The 8,639-nt window shown below is 39.0% G+C and overlaps 1 long non-coding RNA gene across 1 annotated transcript; it reads left to right on the forward strand.

Moving 5' to 3' along the window:
• The first annotated feature begins 2,735 nt into the window (after positions 1 to 2,735).
• On the forward strand, positions 2,736 to 5,275 carry LOC133859657 (uncharacterized). Its single transcript, XR_009898785.1, has 3 exons — positions 2,736 to 2,870; positions 3,461 to 3,520; positions 4,952 to 5,275. It is a non-coding gene; the product is annotated as an uncharacterized LOC133859657 (long non-coding RNA).
• Positions 5,276 to 8,639: the final 3,364 nt, after the last annotated feature.

The raw sequence follows: 8,639 nt of genomic DNA on the forward strand, positions 1-8,639 counted from the left end.
TGTTCTCTATAAAGCCGTTTATGTGTGTGCTGTTGCTGCGCTTAAACTGAAGTCTATCTTAGGGGTCGGCCCTAAGGTAAAGGATTCCATTGAAGACCCCTTTAGGTAGGAGACCTAGTTGGGAGGCGTTTGTGTTGGGTTACACGTTAGAGTTCAAGGTATGACCACTGCATCAGGGGTATGTGAGTGCTACTACTTTGTAACTAGCTTTGTCTTCTGAATAGTGGATATCCTGAGTTTGGCTGCCTAGAGTGGTTTTTCTCTTAATTGAGTTTCCACTTCGTCAACAAAATATTTGTCTCCTTTAATTTCCACATTTAATATTTTGTTACACACTGTTCACACACACTAGTTAAAATTAGAAATCTCTTTATTTTTCAATTGGAATCAGAGCAGGCACACTCCGTTGAAAGGAATTATTTCCTGAGTGTGATCCTCATATCTTTGTGACTTCTATTTTTTGAGTACACCTTTTATCTTGGATTTCTCTCAGTTATCTGAAGAAAATTATGATATTGAGCTCTCTAAAGCTTTTGCAAAATTCGATAAACTTATTTCTCCAAAAGAGCTCAAGAAGCTGAAGCAAGAAAAAGGGTCTTTGATTGTTCAGTTGTTTGAATCACATGCTTTGATTGACTCTTTGAAATCTGAGAATACCATGCTATTTGACATTATTGATAAAATTGAGAATAAATTAAAAGAATCTAAAGATCTCTTGAAAAAATTCTCTAGTGATAATTTAAAGAGCATGTTTTGTATTCATTCAGATATTCCTAACAAGCCTGGTTTAATTGTTGATGATTTGAGTACTTCTACTTCACATGCTTCTGATTTTGAATTAGATTCCATTATTATTAAGCCTGTGATAGTAGACACTGCTTGTTTGGATAATTCTTGCTTGAATAATTGTATGAAGCCAAAATCCAAAGATACAGGTACACAAGCTCATGGTAAGTTTGTCCCTACTTGTCATAATTGTGGGAAGATTGGTCATATTAGACCAAATTGTTTTTTGTTGAATTCTCACAGGTCTTGGATTAAGCAGGATGCTTTGAGGAAAGGTAAAGTTGAAGATTCTTCCTCATCTAAATATGTCCCTCCTCATAGAAGACTTGTAAAAGGTAAGGGCAATGTTATTTGTAAGAATGCTAATCATAATTCTGCAGAGTATGTCAAGAAGCATTCAAACAAAAGAAGCTTGCCCACCTGTCTTCACTGCAGCATCACCGGTCACATTCGACCTAAATGTCCACAGCTCCAGGCTCAGAAGTCGAAGGTTCAGAAGAAGCTGCCAACAAGACCTACATTAGGCACTCTACCTCCTACGGCTCTTCAGGCTCCACAGCATCAGCAAAGGTTTGTTCCTACCAATCAGAGTTGCAAACCAAAGAAGAACGAATCAAGGCGCTACAAGAGAAAGCTGCTGAGCCTAATAGCAGCCATGGCTATGAAGGATTGCTGAGCCAAATACAAGGTATGCTAAGGAGTATGGCCAACATGACATGACCCGCAAACCATCTCCACGAGTCAAACATGTATGGGTCAAGAATGATGAGACCATTCACCCTTTGAGGGGGAGTGGACTCACCTAGTAATGGTGAAGTCTCACCATGCCTAGGATTTTGGTTCCTAAATCCTAGTGCAAGTCAGGTATGTGTGCATTGCATTGTTTATCTTCTCATATCTTATTCATGCCTTGCATTCTGTTTGAGGAACTGCTTATTGTATCCCCCCATACTTTCTCTTATTATCTTGAGAAACTTCTGCAGATTTGTTTTTTTTTTAGGATGACAATTAAACGCATGTCGGGCGTCTGCTTTTCTGTCTTGGTATTTCTAAACCTCTCTCCATGAGGACATGTTTGGCTTTACCTTACATGCTAGGATTAGATGTCATTTCCTTTTCCAGAAGCATGTCTTTGTTGTTTTTCTGTTTATTGGTTTTCAACCAAAAAAAAAAAAATTCGGGAGAAGATGCGAAATTTTATTTTTTCTCTTGATAGCTTTTCAGATATTCCATATGTTTTTGCCTGATATCTCAGTTCATTGTGCATTGATTAAATATGCATATATATGACTGAGAGTTTATGCATGATATCTGCTAAGTTTTACTGTTGCATCTTAATGATAGAGATTTACTTTCCTCATGCGATGAAAATGTGCACTATCTAAGACTCCCCTAAAGTACATCTTTTGTGACGTCCCACATCGCCTGGGAATGAGGATGTGCTTATATGTATAAATGCACCATATATGACACAACGCGTCTAGAGCCCAAATGGTTGGGTGTAAGGAACAAAACCTTGAGGTTGAGGGTTCGAGTAGTCCCAAGATACCAAAGAGGACAATATTGTGGGTGGGTCACCATGGCTGCGGTGTGCTCTGATACCATTTGTAACGATCCACCCCCAATGACACAATATTGTCCGCTTTTGGCTCCCCATACCAGACTTCCCAGGAGGTCACCCATCCTGGGATTGCTCTCGCAGCAGCTCGCTTAACTGCGGAGTTCTGATAGGTTCATTGCCATTACGGCTTTAAAATGCGTTGTTGTGGTATCAGAGCACGCCGCAGCCCCCCACGTGAATAAGAGGAGGGCCATTCGGCCATCCTCAAAAGAAAAAAAAAATATTAAAAAAAAAAAAAGAGAAAGTGAGGCGCCAGGCGCCTCACTTAAAAGAAAAAGAAAAGAAATGAGAAGGGCACTTGGCCCTTCTCTGTAAACCAGCAGGGAGAAAAAAAGAAAAGGGGGAAAAGGGGGAGAGTCCAAGATTTTCTCAAATCTGTGAAGATCTAGACCTCAGATCTCAAGTCTAATTTCGGAAACGTGATCTACACGTGTGGATCTACGTTTTGACCGATTATTTTGAGGTAATTTCGTAATCCTTAATTTTTGTCTAAGTTAGGTCAATTTTGAGTGTTAGACTAAATTGTTAAAATTAGTTTGGGGCTTTTGTGTATAGTGAATTCCTATACACTATTTAAGCCATGGGTTGTTGGATTAAAGGATTTAAAACTCTAATTTTGTTAATTGTTGAGGTGTAGGCATAAACCCTAAACTTGATGAGTTGAGTTAAATTTGAGACTTTTAAGTGTTTAAACCTTAGATTATTAATTAGTCGATTAATCTCATTTAGGGTGTTAACTAATCCTAAGTTATCTATGGGTTTCAAAAAAAGAAAAGAAAAGAAAAAAAAATAGGTATTTGTGGGGCTGGGTCCTAAAGTTAGTAATTTGTATAAATTGGATATTTTAATTGTAAACCTAAGAATATTTCTATGTACATGTTTAGTTAGTTAATGGATAATAAAGTAAACCCTATAATTTTATGGGTTAGTAATTGTAGATAATAAAAGGTTGAATGGAACCTTAAAACTTTATGGGCTCAACTTTTAAACATGTACAAAGAGAAGCACGAGTTTAGGAGTATGAGTGCTAATGTAAGGTGCAATCTAATGCAGCTACACATTGCGCAGCTTTGAGTGAGGATAATCCCGCGAAGCCACGGATTTTGCAAGAAGGTGAGTATTCTACTCACTGAGGAATCCTAGGAACTTAGATTTATGTATTGTTGCATTTGTCTGCGTTTATGATTATAGAATTTGTTGGTGAAGATATATGTAATTGAATTGTGAGTTATTGGATTGAGAATTAAAATGATAAGTTGATATTGATAATGATTGGTTATATTTATGATTATGAAATTTATTGAGAAAATTGTTTATGATTGGCTTGAGATATATTGATTTGTAATTGTGTGGATAAATGGATCTTGAGGAATCTTGGTTATTTATGATTATGGAACTTATTGAGAAAATTGTTTATGATTGATATGGGATATATTGGTTTGTAATTGTATGGATAAATGGATGTTGGTGAATCTTGGTTGTTTATGATTATGGAACTTATTGAGAAAATTGTTTATGATTGATATGAGATATATTGGTTTGTAATTGTATGGATAAATGGATGTTGATGAATCTTGGTTGTTTATGATTATGGAATTTATTGAGAAAATTATTCATGATTGAGTTGAAATATATTGAATTGTAATTGTACGGATAAATGGATGTTGACGAATCTTAGTTGTATATGGTTATGGAATTTAGATGAAGATATGTATTGATGATTGAGTTGTAAAGTATTGAATTAAGAATTATGTTGAGATGTTTGAGATTAATATGCGGGAATTATTGGGGATTGAATGACGTGATGTTGAATATATATATAGGGTGGAATTGTGGATGTGTGTAGATGGAAAAATTGTTTGGATATACATGTGTAACAATAGGGGTATGATAAGGTAATTTGGATTTATGAGAACTCGGTAGTTGATAGATGGTAAGTCCAGTGTTGTAGTGTCTGGCACAGTGGTAGGCCATAGTGTAGCAGCTCTTGGCTGAGATGAGTGGTAGGCCAGAAGGTAGCAGCTCTTGGCTGAGATGTGTGGTAAGTCTAGCATTGAAGTGCTAGTTCACGTGAGATGAATGCCCTGCGGGTCGTAGCTTTACGGGCGGCGTTGATGGTAAGCCTAGCATTGAAGTGCTAGCATTAGTGAGATATGTGGTAAGCCTAGCATTGAAGTGCTAGTTCACGTGAGATGTGTGCCCTATGGATCATAGCTTTACGGGCGGTGTTGATAGTAAGCCTAGCATTGAAGTGCTAACACTTGTGAGATGTGTGAAATATTTTTATGGTATGCGTGGAATATTATTAGTAGAAACCGTGTTAATATATAAGTGTGTGAAGAACAACGTGACTTGTACTTGATAATGTGTTGTGGTGTGAACTTAATGATTTGTGAATGACACTGTTGAACCCTGTATGTAATTATGTTTGTGTATAGTGTATACTTAGTGAGTTTTATACAACTGAGGCCTCGACACTTCTTACTGAGGTGATGAACTCACACTTTCACCTATACGGATGTGGCTACTACCACAACCGTATAGGTGAAGCTTCTTTGGATGCAGGTATTGATGATGCGGAGGAGGACTCCGTTGCACACTATGTGGAGTACTACGACTAAGCACGTCGCTTGAGTCGTAGGAGTGTCGGACTTGGATAGTCCTTTTTGTGTATTTTGTATATGGCTAGTGTGACTTATAACACGTAGATGTAGCCATTCTTTTGTATGCATAATTTTATGCTTAAGTCCCCTTTGCGTATTTTGTATATGGCTAGTGTGACTTGTGACACGTAGAGGTAGCCATTCTTTTGTATGCATAACTTATGCTTAAGCCTTAAGCAGATAGACATTAACAGGCTCTTTTGTGTAATGAACAGCTTATGATTATAGTGCTGACTTCCGCAGTTAGATTTCGTATTCCACTGTATATATTATGTAACTCTGATATATCAGATACATGTTAAGGAATGTGTATTATGAGTTGGCTGGGTGACACGTAGTCATGCCACTGTGATGATTCATTGTATGTTTTTTTTTTTAAAAAAAAAAAAAAATGGGTCGTCACAGAAAATGGTATCAAAGCCATTGCCCCGCCTGAGATGGTGGGAGCGTGCACAAGCCCAAGAGGGTTGCCGGCGGGCACTCGCTGGGATGCCAAGAATGGGGTGATCCCATGAGGGTCGCCAGCGAGGACGCTGGGTCCCAAGGGGGGGTGATTGTGACGTCCCACATCGCCTGGGAATGAGGATGTGCTTATATGTATAAATGCACCATATATGACACAACGCGTCTAGAGCCCAAATGGTTGGGTGTAAGGAACAAAACCTTGAGGTTGAGGGTTCGAGTAGTCCCAAGATACCAAAGAGGACAATATTGTGGGTGGGTCACCATGGCTGCTGCGTGCTCTGATACCACAACAACGCGTTTTAAAGCCGTGATGGCAATGAACCTATCAGAACTCCGCAGTTAAGCGAGCCGCTGCGAGAGCAATCCCAGGATGGGTGACCTCCTGGGAAGTCTGGTATGGGGAGCCAAAAGCGGACAATATTGTGTCATTGGGGGTGGATCGTTACATCTTTCCTTCTCTCACTTTTTGCTTCTAGAAATTCCAGATAAGAGGAGAGGTTTTTGATAAGATGGCCAAATTGATTAGATGCTAGTTGAATCTAGAACCTAAAAATTCTGGCATTCTCTCTAGGTTGCAAGATTACTAGAATCAAGCAGTAACTCTTCAGTTTTTTGTGCTATATGCTTACATTCACTGCTTCTGTGCTGAAATAAGCCTTGTCCTTCATGGTGCAAGTAAAATTTTACCTTGTCCTTCATGGTACAAGTAAAACAATTAGGTACTGCATCTTAGGGGGAGTGTATCAGATGAGGGTGGCTAGGCCCTAGTAAGATAAGGTTTGACTTTTGGCTGATCTTTTATTGATTTTCTCTCTTATTTGGAAAATCTGGTTGCTTTTTGTCATATCAGTGAATTTCATACCTTATTGAGAAAGTCTTCACACACACACGCATTGCATGAGTTGAGTAATCTATTTAAAATTTCTATCTGCAGGGAAATTTGTATTTTTTGAATACTTAACTCTCATTTATATCTTTGCATATTTTTGCAATGTTATTTGATTGTTTTATCAGTTGATTATTCATGCATGTTCTGAAGCTAACTTTGGGGAAAAATATTTTTCTGCAAATTTTTCTCCAGTTTCAGATTTTCAGTGTGAAGTGTCCGGACGGACCTATTCTTATGTCCGAACGAGCGCAGTCTTGCCAAACGCTATTCTAGCAGTAGCCATCCGGATGGTTAAGTGATGTCCGGACAGGATCTCTACAGGTTTAAGACTTGCATCTCTTTTTCTGCCATACACACATCTTTGCATTTTTATTAATTTATCATGGCATGTTGTGTGTTTTTCTCGTCGATTTCTCCCGAGATTTTGGCATTCTTTGCACATCTTTTCTCATCCCATGATCTTCATTGTGTCTTCCATTATTCTTTTAAGTTTTTATGCTTTTAGAATATTGGAATATTTGTTGATAGGGATATTTTCTTGAGATAGTGTGCATGAAAATCCAATTCTGTCTGTGTGTTGGGTTGATATTGATATATCTGGGTCATTTGGATTGCGATCTTTGCTTTTGTAATACTTAGGCATCCAATTGACAGCTGTTATAATACCACTTTCTTTTTGGACTAACAGAATCTAATGTTTCTTTGTGGTGTTATTTTTGGAAATATTTTTGTTTAGATCTCTACAGGAATATGTCATCCAGCAGCTCCCAGCACAATATCTGACAAATGGATCCTTTGGAAAACTGACCGTTGTTCAAGTCGGATGTTCAAATTCCAAAGGTCTCAGGATTAAGATGAGCTTTTTCCCCCCAGCTCATGCAGAGCCATCCGTAGCATTCCCTCAGATCTGCATCAGTCAGAGGTTCAGTGGTGAATCTCCTCAGTTATCTTGCAGACCAGTTGCTTAGAGGATGTCAATCTGCGGATAACCAGTTTCAGGCTTTGCAAAATCAAGAGATTGAACATTTTTCAGTCCATGGTTCCCGGCTTCCTGAGCTAGAACCCGAAGTAGTACAAATCCAACTTTTTATATGGATTTCTCTCTGCTACTTGATTTATGTTCCTCTCTTTTGGGCCATTTGCAGACTCTTCTCTAGTTTCCTATTGATTAGGATTTTAGAACGTTTTTTGTCTGTGGATATTATTACTTTATTTACCCTTGTACTTCCTGAGACATTGAGGGGGAGTAATTGTTGTGTTGTTTTTCTCATTACTCTGTTTTACCCTTTGTCCCTTTGTGACAAAAAGGGGGAGTAATTTTTTATTTGGACCGGGATTGTATTTTTAATCGGTCAAGTGATTTTTGTCCCAGAATGGCCAAAGGGGGAGTTTGTTAGTTTTTGTGTTGGATGCATTCTGTAAGACAAAATCACTTCATTGTAAAGATGCTTTTTAACAGGGATTCAACTATTCAGAGTACTTCAAGAAGATTCTGCACAGATTACAAGTCAGAAAATTTGATTCCCTGTCAGCCGTCCGGACGACGTGTCATTCCGTCTGGTCGCCCAGCTGTCCAAAGCTTTAGCCATTCAGATGACATGTCATACTGTCGAGACGCTCACCAAACTAAAGCATCATCTGTCCCGACGATGTGGATTCCCGTCTGGACCTTCCTCTGTGTCGAAAAGCTTCGAACTGCTCTAGCTTACATCTGTCTGGACGTTTCAGCATCCCGTCCGGATGACTCTCAGTGTTCGACCAAGCTTCAGATTTTCTTTCCAAAATCAAATATGGGAAGATTGCTGCAATCGTTCGGACGCGCTACTCCTTAAGGCAAGTTCGCAATTCAAATTCAATCGTTCGGACGCCAGCCTATCATTGTCTGAACGCACGTATGACAGATATAGAAATTGTGTGCAGCAGATCACCCATCCTGACAGCCATTCTCGTGGTCCGGACGCGTGAAGCCTTTATAAGGAAATTACTTGCGGATGACAGTGCCTCACTGTCCTGACGCGGCTCTCAAACAGGAAAGATCTTCAGCGAAATTTTCAGAATTTCGGTCGCACAGTTGTCCGTCAAGACGGCCTATGACCACCGTCCGAACGACACCCAACTTTTTCAAGCCAGACGCTCATTTGAGCCATCAGCCTATAAATAGAGGCCCTTATGCTTGAGAATTGCAAGAATTCGGTATTGAATTCCACTATTGCTT

This window comes from Alnus glutinosa, chromosome 2 (assembly GCF_958979055.1).
Source record: "Alnus glutinosa chromosome 2, dhAlnGlut1.1, whole genome shotgun sequence".
NCBI lineage: Eukaryota > Viridiplantae > Streptophyta > Magnoliopsida > Fagales > Betulaceae > Alnus > Alnus glutinosa.